This window comes from Myotis brandtii, unplaced genomic scaffold, assembly GCF_000412655.1.
Source record: "Myotis brandtii unplaced genomic scaffold, ASM41265v1 scaffold136, whole genome shotgun sequence".
Classification (NCBI taxonomy): Eukaryota; Metazoa; Chordata; class Mammalia; order Chiroptera; family Vespertilionidae; genus Myotis; species Myotis brandtii.
Genome location: NW_005354829.1, coordinates 1,519,131 through 1,535,549, shown reverse-complemented (window position 1 = coordinate 1,535,549; position 16,419 = coordinate 1,519,131).

Below are 16,419 nucleotides of genomic sequence, written 5' to 3'. Positions count from 1 at the left end.
TGTTAAAAGAATGCTATAGAAATTGACCTGTGTTCAGATAAGTCACTCCTATAAACCAACCACCTGTTGGATCTCAAGTGTGTACTAGCCCAGGGACAGTCTTTGCTTGCTCAGAGCTGTATATATTAGAGGTATTTACAAAAGGGTGTGTGATAGAAAAAGTAAATAACTGAACTTCACTCATACTGCTTCCTGTTTCCTTCTTGATTCTTCAGAGGTACATACTCTTCTTGGATAAACCTTGACTAATGAAGTGGCATCAGGAAGTGCCTACACTTCCATAGCCTGGGAGAGCGCAGTGAAAATGCTTATTAACCAAGGTGGGCTGTCCTGTCCTGACCCCGAGACACTAAAGACTCTGTTTGCATCGGGCTCATGGGTTTCTTCCTAGCCACTCTCAGGGACAGGAATGCTCGGTAAGTTTTTATGAAATCTTCACATCTTCTTTGCCTCTAAGTTAAACTTTTTTTTATTAATTCAGATTGACTGATAGTGTGTATTTCATTGCCATAGATATGAAATTTCACTTACAAAAAATTTCCCGAGATATTTTTTAATGCAAGAGAAATATGGTGAGAAGAGGGGGAAGGCCAGGAAATCTCTACTTTGTAAATCACTCCCTCAGATTTTTCTTCTCCTTTTTGTGATTCCTTTCTTTGTGCTTTTATTTTTCCAAGTGAGAAGATATATTTTCATTTAATTCCAAGGTAGAATTAAGCAAATTAAATTAAATCACAAGACCTTACTCATACCCTCTTATTGTTGAAAATATGGTACCAAATTTGGTAAAAGCAAGAAATAAATTCAAGGGAAATATTTCTGAGGGACATAGTTAAATAATTATTTATTTTTAATTTAAGACTAACAACAGATAAATGATAACATTTCCTCCAGAATATTTCTAAAGCCCTTTTTAACATACCTCTGGTGATATAAATCTGTGATCCACATTATTTTGTTCTAGATATTCAACTATGCAATCTGAGGTACAATGTTATGGGATATGCCTCAAAAATTCAAATTGGAGCAAACTGATGCTAGTAGGTGGCCTATTGTATCTTGTAACAAGGTACAGAAAATTCACACAATCTCATGGGGTACCGTTCTGTTGAGACAGAGCAGCAATTACATTATCAACAATTAAAAATAAAAATTCTCTGGGATGCAATATTATAATTAATCTTTATAAGCACATACACAAAATGCTGGTTTTTTTATATATAGAAGCCCAACCAAGAGTCATTTTACCTAGAACTGTAGCAACAAAGACTTTCGTTCCCAACACTTTATTATGAAAATTTTCAAACATAAATAAAAATTAAAATAATTATACCATGAACACTCAGATACCTCCCATGTGATTCTACAATTATCATTTTGCTACACTGGCTTCTTCACATGCTATCCGATATGCATTCATCTACCTATCCACCTCTTCATCTTCTTTACTTTTCGGATGTGTTTTTAAGTTGCAGACCTCAGTAACATTTACGGATGCATGTCACTAACTAGAGTTTAATACTTGTTTAACATTTCCTTGAGGTAAATTTCATGTTCAATGAAATGCACAATTTTTACTGTACCATCTGATGAGTTTTGATAAATATATACATCTGTGTAATCCAAGCCCCTGTCATGATATACAACATCATTATTCCAGACCTGGAATGTTTCCTCATTCCCCTGCCCAGTCAGTCCCTGCTCCCACTCCCAGAAGCAAACACCCTTCTTCTCTTTCATACCTGCACGATGGCCATTCATGTTTATGTGTGTATCAATAACTCATTCTTTTTTTATTGGTGAGTAGTATTTCAATACTATTACATTGTATGAATATACCACCGTTTATCCATTCTTTTATTGATGGACACCTGAGCTTTATTAGGTTTTTGGCTAATATGAATAAGCCTGCTATGAACATTTTTTTAAAATATATTTTATTGATTTTTTACAGCGAGGAAGGGAGAGGGATAGAGAGTTAGAATCATCGATAAGATAGAAACATCGATCAGCTGCCTCCTGCACACCCCGCACTGGGGATGTGCCCGCAACCAAGGTACATGCCCTTGACCGGAATCGAACCTGGGGCCCTTTAGTCCGCAGGCCGACGCTCTATCCACTGAGCCAAACCGGTTAGGGCCTGCTATGAACATTCTTATACAAATCTTTCTCTGAACATGTTTCCAGCCTCTTGCATAAATACCTAGGAGTAGAATTGCTGGGTCATAATGCAGTATAGTTCTATTTAGACACTGACAGAGCCTTTTCAAAAGTGCTTATATCATTTTATCACCCTCACCAACACTGTATGAGAATTTCAGTTCCTCCACATCTTTGCCAATTTTGTGGTTGTAAGCCCTTTAAATTTTTGCCTTTCTGGTGATTGAGTAATGCTATCTCACTGCGGTTTTATATGCATTTATCTGATGACTAATATTGCTGAACACTTTCCCACGTGCTTATTGGTCATTTGTATGTTGTTCTTTGTTAAATGTCTATTCAAATATTTGGCCCACTTTTTTAAAAAGTGGATTGTTTATCTTTTTATTATTGACTTGAAGGAGTTCTTATAAGTATATATTGCAGCTACAAGTCCTTTGTCAAAGGAAAATATTTCACAAATATTTTCTCCCACTTTGTTGCTTGCCCATTTTTTTAAAAAGTATAGTTTGAGCCCTGTCCAGGTAGCTCAGTTGGTTAGAACATGGTCCCCATATGCCAAGGTTGCAGGTTCAATCTCTGGTCAGGGGATATGCAAGAATCAACCAATAATATATAAATAAGTGTAACAACAAATCGATGTTTCTCTCTCTAAAATCAATTAAAAAAATTATTTTAATTTTTTAAATGTATAGTTTGATGAGCACTAGTTTTCAATTTTGATGAATCTAATTGCCTATTTTTATGGTTATTAATTTGTGTGCTATCTAAAATATATATTTTTTATCCCCAAGGTAGATACCCTTCTATGGTTTTTTTCCAGAAGCCTTATCATGTTAGTGTTTACCTTCAGTTCTAAGACCATGTTGAATTTATTTTTTCTTATGGTGTGAAGTAGAGGTTTTTCCTTCCCCCCGCCCTTCCCTTTCTTTGCATATTGCTATCTAGAACAACCAGCATTAAATTTTTTTCTTTCTCCACTGAATTTCTTTGAAGATTTTATAGAAAATTAAATGACCATAAAGGAAGGATCTTAATTTTGGACTCTTTATTCAGTTCCATTAATCTATTTGTTTCTTCTTATGTAAATGCCATTCTATTTTGATTACTGTAGGTTTATAGTAAGTCTTAAAGTCAAGTACTATGGACCATATGATTTCACTCATCGGTGGTATTTAATAAGCAAACTGAACTAATAAGCAAAATAAAGACAGACTCATAGATAGAGAGCAGGTAGACAGCTCTAGTGGGGAAGAAGAGATTGAAGGGAGTGGAACATCTGAGAAAAAAAAAGAGAGAAAGAGCTCACAGACATGGAAAACAGTGTGGTGATTGTGGGTGGGGTTGGGGGTGGAAGTGGAAGAGGATATAGGGAGGATAAATAGTGATGAAGAAAAATAAAATAAAGAAAAAATTAAAAAATAATAATTTAAAAATAAATAAATAAAGTCAGATACTGTGAGTCCTCCTACTTTACTCTTCTTTTTCAAAAGTGTTTGGTTGTGCTACCTCCTTTGCATTTCCATAGATAATTTAGAATTAGCTTGTCAATTTCTAAAAAAAGAGCATAGTAAGATTATAACTATGATTACCTTGAATTTATAGATTCATTTAGAAATAAGCTTAACAATATTGAGTCTTCTGATCCATAAACATAGTCCATCTATGAATTTAATTAGATCTTATTTGATTTCTCTTGAAAGTGTTTTGTAGTTTTAAACATAGGACTCTTGTACAGCTTTTGTTCACTTGTTCCTATGGTTTTAAATTCTATTTTAAATGGAATTTTTATATTTCATTTTATAATTTTTTAATTAATAGAAATACAATTGATTTTTATATATTGATCTGGTATTCTGAGATCTTGACAAATTCTAATAATTGACTTATAGAATCCTTAGGATTTTTCTACCTAAACTATGATGCCATCTGCAAATATAGTTTTACTTCTTTTATTATGATCTTAGGGTTTTTTCATTTTTATTTCTGACCTTTTTGCACTGGTTAGAAACCACCAGTTTTTTATGCTTTTTTGCAGGAGGTATTTATTTATTTGTTTGTTTGTTTGTTTTGTACGAATGGTGGTCAATTTTGTCAAATGCTTTTTCATATGTCTGTTTAAATAATTACATAGTTTTTCTTTTTTTATTTTGTTAATATAGGAAATTACATTGATTAACTATCAAGTGTTAAACCAGTGATGGCGAAGTTTTTGAGCTCGGCATGTCAGCATTTTGAAAAACCCTAACTTAACTCTGGTGCCGTGTCACATATAGAAATTTTGTTATATTTGCAACCATAGTAAAACAAAGACTTATATTTTTTGATATTTATTTTATATATTTAAATGCCATTTAACAAAGAAAAATCAACCAAAAAAATGAGTTGCATGTCACCTCTGACACACGTGTCATAGGTTCGCCATCACTGTGTTAAACCAACGTTAGGATAACTTGGAATAAACACTAGTTAGTCATTATATTATCCTTTGATGCATACCACTGGAATTTATTTGCTATTATTTTGTTAGAATTTTTGTGTTGCTATTCATTAGGAATGTAATGCAATTTTCTTTTGTTGCTGTTTTTTAATGTCTGTCAGTTTTGTGTATTACAAGGAATGCAGGCCTCATAAAACATTTGGAAATTATTTCCTCTGCCTCTATTTTCTGAAATATTTTATGTAAGATTGGCATTATTTTTTTCCTTAAAGGTTTGATAAAATAGCCCGGCCAGCATGGCTCAGTGGTTGAGCTTCAACCTATGAACCAGGAGGTCACGGTTCAATTCCCGGTCAGGGCACATGCCTACGTTGCAGGCTCGATCCCTGGTTTGGGTTGGCAAATTTCTATATTACACGTATTGTATATATTAATTCATTTAATCATCACAACAACCCTGAGAGGCAAATATTATTCTTACATAAAAATGCAGAAACTATATAAGTGGCAGGGACTAGAATCAACTATGACTCTAAAGGTAAAGCTCTTTCCATTCTACATACTGTCTATCAAATGCATTTTTATAATCATTTAATCAAAGATATCCCACTGATGAGGAATCATTTCAACAGCCAAATCTATATCAAACCCATCAGACTCCATTCATTCATCAATTTGATATTGATAAATATTAATTAAGCAACTACCATATGCCAGGTACTGCTTCAGGCACTGTTCTAGGCTCAGTAAATGAAACAAGCAAATATCCTTGCCCTTGTGGTGTTTAAATTCTATTATTATACTAAACCAATAATAATAATAATAAATAAATAATTAGAAGGTGATAAATGCTTTGCAAAAGGAGAATGGTGAGGTTCAAATATAAATAGGGTGGTAGGAGTCTACCATATTGAGAAGGTAACACACTTTAGCAAAGACTTGAAGGAGGGAAGCATTCAGCTATGTAAAGGAAGAGCTTTTCAGGCAAAGAGAACAGTCAGTACAAAGGCCCAAGATGGGAGCATGCCTGGAATGACAGAGCAATAGCCAGGCGGCCAGTGCACCTGGCACCTGGAATGGAGTGAGAGGGAAACAGGAGGAGAGAGGTTTTGCAATGCAACGGGAAGCAGATCATTTAAAGATGGTAGCTTTTACTCAGAGTGGAGCGGGGAGTTATGATAGAATTTTGAGCAGATAGGTGATAGAGTATAACAATTGTTTACATACTTTTGTAAGATTAGACTTAAGAAAATCAAGGAAGAAGCTGAGAGATCATTTAGGAGGCTATTTCATTAAGTCTTGTAAGAGCTAAGAGTACCTCAAATCAGGGTAGCTGCAATCTCGGGGTGGGATTCTGAATATAATTTGAAGATAAAGCCAACAGGATTTCTTGATGACAGAGCATATAAAGTGAGAAAGAAAGAGAAGGGTTGAGTATGACCAAGGATTTTGTACTAAGCAGCCAGATGGAAAGAGATGAAATAAAGCAAGGATTCACTTTTGAACATAAATTTGAGAAAAGGTATAAAAAATCTAAAGATGCATGAGATCATTGTCCAATGGAAAAAAAAATCTCTAAAGTTCCTTGCAGCTCAGAAATACTGTCACATTTTTTCAAAACACATTTGCCCATCTATGATGAGTTTTTATTACTATTCTAAGCCAAAGCATGAAAGTGCCCTGGTTATTTTTCTGCCCATTTTGAGACCTATCATATTTTCATTTATAGTATTTGAGCACCAACTCTTCATTTTATTTTGTTTAATATATTTTTATTGATTTCAGAGAGGAAGGGAGAGGGAGAGAGAGACTGAAACATCAATGATGAGAGAGAATCATTGATCAGCTGCCTCCTACGCCCCCTACTGGGGATTTGAGCCCGAAACCCAGGCATGTGCCCTGACCAGGAATCGAACCCTGACCTCCTGGTTCATAGGTTGATGCTCAACTGCTGAGCCACACCAGCCGGGCCACAGGTCTTGAATATACCATAGAGTGAACTCTAACCACAGCATACACTCAACCCCTACCAAGATAGAATTGAACCTGGGACCCTTCAGTCCACAGGCCAACATTCTATCCACTGAGCCAAACTAGACAAGGCACAACTCTTCATTAAAAAAAATCATAGGGTTTACTAGTAATTGAGCTCCAGGTCAGGGTATAACTTCATCAGAGAAATATTCCTGTGATTATTATGAACACAAAAAACTAAACTAAAAATTTCATTTTAAGAATTCCATATAACAAATTGAATAGTTTTCTTGAATTGACTTCTATTCTTCACATAACCATTTTGTGTCTATTATTAAGCCACCATTGTTACCACAAAAAATTTGTTTGTAAACTGTTCTTGAACCTTAGCAGGGCTTTTCTTGTAATTTTTAAAATGTAGTTGCACAGTTAGGTACAATTTCTGCCTTTGGGAATCTAGCAATCTAGAAATCACAGTATTAACTCGCAATAAAGAAGCCAAGGTCAATTACTCAAGCATACAATAGAGTCTGTAGTTGCAAAGAATGGGGTCAGTAAGACTCTTTGTTCAGCAGTCCTGTGGCCCATCTTCACAGCTATGCCTGACAAGCAACAGGTAACCTTCACCCTGGACAAAAGACTCAGTTTAATGAAGTATCTAGTGCTTGCATTGCTTCCCACTTCCAGGGGTCTGGCAAGCTTGGCCAAGCTCAACAAGAAGGAGGGGAACATGTGGAGAGCCACCCCATCTCTCCCACCCCCAACAGTCACAAAGCACACTTTCTGCACAGCCTAGTGGTCACAAAGTGGGAAACCATACTTCACTTTAAATAGAAACTTTGTCATGTGAAGCTTATGTTTGGGAGGTGACTATACATATGTCTGTCTTAAAATAACAAGAAGCATGGGCAAAACCAGGATCGCCCCTGCAAAGTTTTAGGGAGCCCAAAGCCTGAAGATATACCAAACATCAATCTGGAATTCAAGGGGGTGGAAGCAGTATAGGTATAATAAAAGTTTCTTAAATAAAAGCTTCTTCTATTTTAACAAAATTTAATGCAACTAAAATGACTAAATTAATGTCTAATTTAACCAAAATATTTAACAGCACCTAATCAGAGCCCAAAATACTGCCATAAAACAAGATATGAAACATTTGCTTATATGTAGTGCGTAACTTATCTAAATTCTATCAGTTGAAAAGCAGGGAGCCACTCAGTTGTGAGTGGATTTACATGATTCTGTATTGCCTACAAGAGTGAAACACTTTGAAGAACAAGCAAAGAGGAATCTCTCAAGACACCTGTATTCATGCTCGACTTGGGCAAAAATAGAGCTCAGATGGCCCTGAGTTAAAAAGACTGGAGATCTATTCTTTTGCCGTCACATAGGGATTCTGATGGTTTTGCTTAGAGGATGAATATTTATCTAGAGGCATGAATATTTAGCAAGTGCAACCAAGAAAACCAAGTGTCTGCCTCCACGACTGTTTTAGTCCCTTTGGGCTGTTTCAATAAAAATACCACGGACTGGGTGGCTTAAAAAAATGTTCATCACTCACAGTTCTAGAGACTGGGGAGTCCAAGATCAAGATGCTGGCAGATTCGATGTCCAGTTTCTTAGATAGCCATCCTCTCACCCTGTTCTCACCCGGCAGAAGGGCTAAGAGAGCTCTCCACCCTCATGACCTAATCACCTCTCAAAGGCTCCACCTGCAAATACATTGAGGGTTAGGATTTCAATATATGAATTCTGGCGGGACACAAGCATACAATCCATAACAAGTCTACAAAGTGAAAAGATAATTCAGGAACACATTTAAGACAGAACGTTGTTTTGAAATATGTGAAGGATTACAGTTCAAGGCCTTGTTTTGTAATTACACTGTGACAGGAACATATGTATAACCCTCTACACTCCTTCAAACACAAGAGAAAAAGGTGAGACTGGTTTCAAACTACTCAAATGAGGTTATCATTTCATTCAGCTGCTAAGTCCTGTTCAGATTTTTTTAAAGGAGACAGAGATACGTTGTCTCAGAAAAGAGCAGGCAGACACATCCAGCAGACCAGAGGAATGGCATGTGTATTGGCTTAGTGGCCAACCCTGTACTTTCAAGTGAGACCATGCAAATATCTGTAAATAATATAGCTTCTAGACTTTCTCCTAAGGCCTCCTAAAACAAGCGTAAGAACTCCGGGGTCTCATAGAATTATTTTCAGTCTCTAGCTTTCTGATCAACTTGGCTGTAAGAATTCAAAATACTAAAAAGCCCTGCTGGCGTGGCTCAGTGGTTGAGCATCAACCTATGAACCAGGGGGTCACAGTTTGATTCCCGGTCAGGGCACATGCCCAGGTTGCCAGCTCGATCCCAGTAAGGGGCGTTTAGGAGGCAGCCGATCAGTGATTCTCTCTCATCATTGATGTTTCTATCTCTCTCTCCCTCTTCCTTCCTCTCTGAAATCAATAAATATGTATATATAAATTTAAAAAAACAACAACACAATACTAAAAAAATTCCTTGGTTCCCAAAAAAGTTTACTTACTGTTAATGAGCCCTCTGTATTGATTCGGACAGATTTTTCTTTGGATTAAGGCAATCATTTAACCCAGTCCCTTTCACCCTCCCCTCGGTGCATACTCACAGCATTTGCACTGGGAAGGAGATTAAAAACCAAGGCACATATCCCACACAGTCCCCAAGCAATCATAACAGCACTCAAGGGTTTATTCCAGCATCCATGAAATAAATGGATGGGACACAGTAAGAGCTGTGAGCATGGCAAGCAGCCACCAGAGAGAAAAATAAAGCAACAAATGAGAAGAAACACATCTCCCCCATTTGGGCAATAAGAGCAGCAAACAAAACCATCAATCCCCAGCAGGCTGCCTAGTTTATTGAAGCCTTAAGACCATTTTCAAAGTATACTTCATGTCCTCTGGGTAGGATTTGCTCAAGTAATAGAGCGCTCGATATCCCTAAGATTTCTGAATATACCTTCCACCCAGATTTTCTGTCCACAGCTATGAAATTCAGATCTCTGTGTCAACTTGCTTGTTTATGCGCTGCTTTCGTCTGCTCGTTCATTCACTTACATTCGTTCCATGAGTATCTGTGGAAAAATTACTGCCTGCCAGTCATTTCTTATAACTCTGCAGATCCAGAGGTAAACAATAGAGGGGCCTCCTTTCACAGAGCTTTATTTCATGGGAAGAGAAAAATCAACAACAATAAACAATGCAATGGATAAGAACGGCGATGAAAATAAAACAGGGTAATGAAGAGTGCTCAAAACCTAGACTGGAGCTCAAGGAAAGGCCTCTACAAGGTCCTCTTGTATGATCTCTGCCTGGACCGTGAATCCTCTGAAAGCTTTATATTTACAGCAGGGGCTGGGAGATGAAACTGAGCTTCACTCCACTCCCAATGCAGATGACCAAGAACGCAAACCAAACCTCAGCGAAATTGACCACAGTTTCAACAAAGTAGCTGAATGTGCCTTGATGAGACTGAAGGAGAAACTAAAAGGAGTGGAGGAAGGAACTGTGCTCAGAGTGGGTGGACAAGTGAATTTGCTGATACAACAGGCCATGGACCTCAAAAACCTCAGCCTTTTCCCAGGATGGAAAGCTTAGGTGTGATATTTGGCATATGAATTACCCTTGAATTCAACCTTCAGAAATTATATGTTGGCCTTTATTTTTAACCCACTTATATGCAATATATAAAATTTGAAGAAAAAAGAAAGAAAGAAAGAGGAATAAAGAAAGAAAGACCTCTACAGAAAAGTGGTGGTTGAACGGAAGAGGGAAGAATGCACAGAGACTAGATAAGGGAAAATGCGGAGGGAGATCCAGGCCCAGCCTGCATGAGCTAGGTAGGTAGGACCAGGGACACAAACAAGGTCATTGTGCTGGAGCCTAGAGAGCATCACCAGAGAGGATGTGAGGCAGGTGGGAGTTAGGGATTTATTGCAAGGGAAGCCATTTTTGAGGTAAGCAGATGAGTAACATGATCTGACTTACATTTATAAAGATCATTTTGAAGGACTGCAGGAGTGCAGGATGGTTGGGTAAGATTAGTCTAATGACTCATTTTACTCTCCAAATGGAGAAGATAATAAGAGTTTAATTGGTTTCTGGGGACTATCTAAATAATAATGACAAATCAAGGTGGCCATGCTTCAGTTATCAGTAAATAACTGCAACTTAAATAAGTTTAGATAAGCTTAGATGTGATATACAATATAGTAAAAGGGGTAAGATTTATTTTTATTATGTAAAAATGAATATGAGTTATCTACAGTCTGCTACTAAATAATAATTATGGGTAGTCCTACCCTGGACTAAACTACAGGAACATGTGATTCATTTAAATGTCTAGTAAACTGAGATGGGCAAAAGTGTCCAGAGATCATGAAACTGAACAACCAAGGGGTCCAGGCTGCCGGTCACTAGTTGAGCCAATTAAACGGAGACAGGGTTGAATCACATATGAGCATTTATTCCAATGCCAACAGTATGGGAGAGCAGCAGGTCATCCACAAAACTCTGCTCTCCCCTCCCCATAAGCTAGCTGCTTATATTGGGCAGAAAGACAAAGATTATACAGGAAAGTAAGAATTACAGGCATGGGAAAGTAGGCAAGGTATAATGGTTACAGGCAATGCAGGCTGGGGGAATCAAATCGTGACCTCTTGGTTCAGAGGTTGATGCTCAACCACTGAGCCATGCTGGCCAGGCTAGGATTTTTTTTTTTAAATCTGTTTTGCCCTAGGCAGTTTAGCTCAGTGGGTAGAGCGTTGGCCTGCAGACTGAAGGGTCCTGGGTTCGATTCATTCAAAGGCACATGCCTGGATTGTGGGCTCAATCCCCAGTAGGAGGTGTGCAGGAGGCAGCTGATCAATGATTGTCTCTCATCATGATGTTTCAATCTCTCTCTCCCTCTCCCTTCCTCTCTGAAATCAATAAAAATATATAAATATTTTAAGTCTGCTTTGCTATAATCCCATGATTGGGCTTTAATTAGCCCCTCAGAGCAAAGAAGCTGAGTCATTTAGCTGCCATGAAAACTGCCGGCAATACCTGGTGATTTCAAATTCTTGAGGTTCCCAAAATGTCTTGAGGTTCCTTCCTTGCCATTTCTCAGGAAAGCAACCTTTGTTCCTTACCTGGAAAGACTGCCATGAACCACATGACCAAGCAAGGTACCAGGCAGGCTATTTCTCCAAGGTGCTCGTATTGCCTTCACAGTCAGTTTTTATTCCTTAAAGCTTTTTGGTGATATCCAGAGTCCAGGCATGTCTCTCTCGAACATGACATTCCAGTCAAAGTCTTGGTTAATAAAACCACAATTGGAAACTGTTCTTATGGAATTCATACAAAGAAACATATTGCCATGTCTCACTCATTAAGTATTACTAAGTTCTGGAGGGAGGAGTCAGGGAGAAAAGTATATAATTTGCAAATTACTTTAAGAAAAGAAACAAGCCTGGCCATCATGGCTCAGTGGTTGAGCATCGACCTATGAACCAGGAGGTCATGGTTCAATTCCCAGTCAGGGCATATGCCCGGGTTGTGGGCTCAATCCCCAGGGTGGGGCGTACTGGAGGCAGCCAATCAATGATTCTCAGCGTTGAAGTTTCTATCTGTCTCTACCTCCCCCTTCCTCTCTGTAATCAATAAAAATATATTTGAAAAAAGGAAAAGAAACAAGTTTCATTATGTCTGAAAAACAAAAAAGATTAAAAATCAGCAATACTTTCAACAAAAGTTACAAAAACTATATAATTATTTTCAGTTCATTCAGTCCTATAACCATTTTTTGTTTCTCCTGATTTTCCTTGCCAGTATTTCTATAAATCCAGATATAGAGTTCTTTTTTAAAAATATATTTTATTGATTTTTAGAGAGAGAAGAAGGGGGAGGGATAGAGAGATAGAAACATCGATGAAAGAGGAAATCATCATTAATTTTTAGGTGACAAGTAATTTACATTCCTCAGATTAGCAATACATTCACATTTTTATGAGATCGATTTCAAATAAAATACAAGACATATTCATTAAAAGATTCAAGTCCACCTCTAGATTCTTTGTAATAAGAAATCAAAAGTAAGCAAAATCAGATTTCAGTATCCTGTTATTTCAAAATATCTAGCTATTAAATAATTTGTATTTTTTAACTCAGCAAGACACCAAAGTTTTAAGTTACCTAAGTTACCAAAAACTTTGGAACTATGTTTAGGTATATGTAATTATTACTGGAAAGCTTTATCATTTTAGATATGTCTATTTATTTTTGTCTTAACAGCTTTATGAGATTTTAAAGCCAATTATTATTTCCCAAGCCATTTTCTTGGCAAATTTGGAACAGGGATAACATGGTCCTGACCACTTTTAGGGGCTGGAGGAAAGGCGTGGGGGGCGGGGGGAAGGGCAATATCAGGCCCCACCCCACAGCTTATTCCTAGGAATGCACCAACTCCCAAGCCTTGGAGGAGGGGGGTTAGGTTTATTTCCCGTATTTTTCTTTCTGAATAGCTGTAACAACATGAAATCTTGCATTTAAGAAGAGATCTTATCCTATTTCAAAACAGAAACAGAAACAACCCCTAAAGTAAACAGATGAGTACTCCCAAAAAGAGGGACTTGGACTTTAGCCTTAGAACCTTATCTCACACTAACCCAGCACAACAAATGACCTTGGGTCTGAATGGCACAAAGCCCAACATCAGAGACAGAGGATTCCCTGTTTTCATAAAATGGCAAAGAGCAAACTAAGTCCCCAAAAGATAAGAAAGCAAGCAAAGAACATCTGTAACCAAAGTTACATTGCAGACAGACAAGAACTCTCACTACCTAAGCGTTTGCCTTGAGAGGAAGAGCAGGGAGCATCCCCAATATTAAGAGCTCTCAGCAGCTGCTGGGAAGTTCCTGAAATCCCTGCCACGGGTTCAGCCTGACACAAGTATATGCCCCATCTGTAAAGTGGTACATGCCCCCATCTGTAAAGTGGTACATGCCCCCCATCTGTAAACAAATTAACCCAAACAACAAAGAGACACAAAACAGCTATCAAGAGAGACTCTCTCATATACAATATTTACAAGTGTGCACAACAGACAGACAACTATTTGTGGCTTACCGTGCACAGCCAGACAGAAGTCCTGCACCAGGCAGGGCCCTGTCTCAACCCTAAACTGATCAGGCTTGAGAGTGGAGACCAGGCAAGGATTGTGAGAGGCCGCTTGCAACCAGGAGCTGATCAGTTTCACACCAGATTGGGGGTTGGGAGAGCAACAGACAACAGATGCCCCCCGATACATAGTTACAGAACACAAGATTCAACTTAGGTCTTGGGTGAGACAATGGAATTGCTGGGGCTGCGGCTGGGACTCAAAACAGGAAAGGACTGACAGCGCTGCAAATAAAAGAGTCCAGGCCTCAGCCCCAGGAACCTCCAGTCCAGGCAGCAAGCGTGATCCCCAGTATGGACCTCAGAGGACTAACCTGCATGTGGTCCCATCTGGGTCACCAGAATATGAACCTGGACAACCGATGGGTCCAGGCTGCCTGCCACTACTTGAGCCAATTAATCAGAGACAGTGTTGAATTATACACGAGCATTTATTCCAATACTGCCGGAAGTATGGCAGAGCAGCAGGTCATCCACAAAACTCTGCTCTTCCCTGCCCATGAGCCAGCTGCTTATATTGGGTAGAAGAACAAAGATTCATGGGAAAGTAAGAATTACAGGCATGGGAAAGTAGGCAAGGTGTAGTGGTTACAGGTTACAGGCAATGTGGAATGGGGGGTTTGCAGAGGTTGGGTGCCTCCCGAACCAGATTACAGGAAATAGGGGTTGGGGGGTCACAAAGGGTGGGCAAAGGGTCAGAGCCTCTGGGACTAGATTATGTCAGCAAGGAGGTTGTTAATCTTTCCGTGATTATAGACAGTTCTTGGAAAAGGAGAGTGGACTGACTGCATTCCTAGATTAACTCCTATGTCCCGGGGCATACAGCTCTCAGTGAAAGGGCGAGGGCTAGGCCCTCCATCTTGCCCCAGGGTAAGGGCTAGGCCCTCCATCTTGCCCCGGGTAAGGGCCCAGGAACAAGACACCGACTTGCGCCTGGCCAATCGGCAAGGCCACAGCCCTTTCTCCTCCCCTTACTCCAACCCCCTATAAAACCCCTCTCCACACAGAGTTCTCTCTCTCTCTGCTTCCTGCTGCTGTGTCGGCAAGGTGGGGGAGCCGAGCTAGCTCGAATAAAGACTCTTATGCTTTTGCATCGGACCTGGCTGGCTCCCTGATGTGGTTTCTTGGGGATCCTGAAATCTGGGCATAACATCAGTCAGGTTAGAATGTGCTTTCTCTAATCAGAACAAAACAATCACAGGTAACAAAACATGATTAATATTTCTATTTTTTAAAATTTAAATATATTTTATTGGTTTTTTACAGAGAGGAAGGGAGAGGGATAGAGAGTCAGAAACATCGATGAGAGAGAAACATCGATCAGTTGCCTCCTGCACACTCCCCAATGGGGATGTGCCTGCAACCAAGGTACATGCCCTTGACTGGAATCGAACCTGCGACCCTTCAGTCCGCAGGCCGACACTCTATCCACTAACCCAAACTGGTTAGGGTCATGATTAATATTTCTTATACTTATAGCTAGTCCCCACTATTCTATTTCTGCCCCCTAACAATCAGAGTATAGATACGCAATCCAGGAAGAAATGCAGGCTGTACAACCAATTGTTTTCCAGATGCTCCCATAGGATCTCAAGAGTAAAGGGAGTACAGGTAACGATCATCTAAAGGTAACAATAAACTCTTGACTGGTTTTAAGACCCAGAAGATGACCATGGAACTGCCTTTTCTGGAATTAAGGGCAGGATGGTAGAGAGTTCCTGGTTAAGGGTTCTGAACCCTGAGCACTAAACAAGGAGATAATTAGATTTCACATTGAATAGCTATAGATATCTGGCAAATGTATATTATTGTACTGCATCTTTTTACCTAGCTTTCAGTTTCTGTCTTTTTTATGCATAGAATAACAGCATAAAGATGTTAAGATAGAAATAGCTCACTGCATATGATCTATATGTACAGAAAACATTACTGAATGCTTTCATCTAGAAACAGTTACCTTAAAGTCATTGAATATTCTTGAATGGAACAAAACTGAAGAATATGGGAAACTATTTGGCATAGGTGTGTGATACCATACAAGATACCATCTATATATATAAAAGCCTAAGCGACCGTCCGACGTTTGACCATTCGACCAGTACCTATGACATGCAATGACCACCAGGGGGCCAGATGCTCAACAGGCATGGAAACATGGACCATACTAATGAATCTCAGAGGGAAGGGGGGAGTGAGGAGGGTGGGAAGAGATTAACCAAAGATCTTATATGCACACTAGAGGCCCAGTGCATGGATTCGTGCACAGGTGGGGTCCCTCAGCCTGGACTGTGGGGATAGGGCCGAAACTGGCTCTCCAACATGCCCCAAGGGATCCCGGATTGCGAGAGGGCGCAGGCCAGGCCGAGGGATCCCATTGGTGCACGAATCCATGCACCAGGCCTCTAATCCGCTACACTAATAAAAGAGAAACATGGTAATTGGCGTACAACCGCTACCCTTCCCATTGGCTAATCAGGGAGATATGCAAATTAACTGACAGCCAAGATGGCAGCCAGCAGCCAGGCAGCTTGAAACTAACATGAGGCTTGCTTCCTTCAGTGACGGAGGAAACCAACGTTCCCCGCCTGCCTTGCAGGCCTCTGAGCCTGCAGTTTGAACATTGTAACAAACATAGAAGCTAAAAAAAA